Source organism: Malurus melanocephalus, unplaced genomic scaffold (genome assembly GCF_030028575.1).
Source record: "Malurus melanocephalus ecotype Western Australia unplaced genomic scaffold, MMel_1.1 scaffold_190, whole genome shotgun sequence".
Lineage (NCBI taxonomy): Eukaryota > Metazoa > Chordata > Aves > Passeriformes > Maluridae > Malurus > Malurus melanocephalus.
In genome coordinates this window covers 903,662-905,418 of record NW_026623422.1, presented here as the reverse complement: position 1 = coordinate 905,418, position 1,757 = coordinate 903,662, and positions in this window count along the sequence as shown.

The window sequence follows — 1,757 nt, the reverse complement described above, 5'->3', positions numbered from 1 at the left end:
CGCGTTTGGATTCTTGCGTGAATCGCTGGGAAGGGGAGGCCAGTCTTGTGACTGGTTTAGTTTTAAAGCTCCCGGATCCAGAATTAGCCCCGCTGTGGATTTCCGCGATCTGAAGGCAAATAAAACCCGAGCGCATCACGCCCGGTGTCCGTGAGTAATTTGACTCGGTGTAATATCTTATCGCCGCCTGTTAACGAGGCTGTTAATTGTGCTGGGGACAGTCCCAGATTCCCAGCATGAGCATCCCAGGGTTCTGTGGTTATCAGGAGACCCTCGGTGCTGCCGGGGGGGTCACACAGATGATTTCTGTCTCACACTCCCTCTCCCCATGCAGCCCTGCCCGTCTCCTTGCAACACCTCCAATCCCCTGTGCCCAAGTGCCAGACACAGCTGGTTTTTCCTGGATGATCTTTAGGGTCTGTTCCACCCTAAACCATTCCAGGATTCTGGGATTTGGTGTCTGGCAGGGCTAAGGACACGCTCAGCTCCTGGGTTTAGGAAAACTCAGCCTTCCAGAAATTTTACAAAGGGCCGGGCAGCTTCTTGCAGGAAATATTAAAGGCTGTGGCCAAGTAATAACAACTGTTTGCTGCAGTGTCTGTGCAAAGGTTGAGGCAATTATGGCTCTGCAGGCAGAAACAAAAGCCATGGAGCAGCTCCTGAGCCGTGAGGACCTTCCTGAATTGGGTACAGATTGCAGGACAGGGGTGTGAGAAGTGGGATCTGCAGAGCCACCCTGGCAGAGAGGGGCCTGAGTGTCCCTTGGAGCCCCAGGGTGCTGCTGAGTGCTGGTTTGGGTTGGATTCTTGCAGCCTGACCTGGTGGTGGGTGGTGAGAGGAGCCTCAACAGGCCCTCAGTGGCCAGCAATGYCATCAAAATGAAAAATGAAATGCCAGAAACCGGGATTTTCCCTGGGATGTTAGACATCTAGGGGCTATTTTAATGCGGCCAGATAAAGGTTCTAATTCTGGTTGCAGTTTTACAGAGACCAGTGTGATGCCATAGGGTGACCTCTCCATCTGCACAGTCATTCCCAATAAATTCCCAACAGCTCCAGCACCATTCCCAAAAAATTCCCAACAGCCCCAGCACCATTCCCAACAAATTCCCAACAGCTCCAGCACCATTCCCAATAAATTCCCAACAGTCCCAGCACCATTCCCAACAAATTCCCAACAACCCCAGCACTGTTCCCAACAAATTCCCAACAAATTCCCAACAAATTCCCAACAGCTCCAGCACCCTTTGTTACCCATTTTCAACCAATCCACCTCCACCCCTTTCCATGCCACAGTCTTGCAGAAGACCTGGGTGATCCATTCAAACATTGGCACCCAGGAAAATGCTGAAGGCACCCCCAAAATTGCAGGGATGGGGTTTCAGCCGTTCTTGCTGTGACCCTTTTTGCAGTCACCTCTCTGCTGTTGGGATGGGACACCACGAGTCAGGAAGGTGCCCTGGTGMCCTGGTCCCTGGTGCCCAGCTCTCAGCCCCCTCCCCTACCCCAGCTGTGTTTGATTTTCCATGGCCAGAGATGATCCAGATGCAGATTTCCCCAGGAAGCATCTGGTGAACTCTCCATCCTCTGAAAAGTCCTGCACAAAACCCCRAAACAGCAGAGCAACCTCAATGGTAAAGGATAAACCATAAAGGATGTGAATTGTTGTGTTTTGAGTAATTATGGACATTGGCAAGTACCTCCTGTGGGACTTTTAGGAAGGCAAGTGGGTGTTTGACTGTTAACACTTAAAAATGC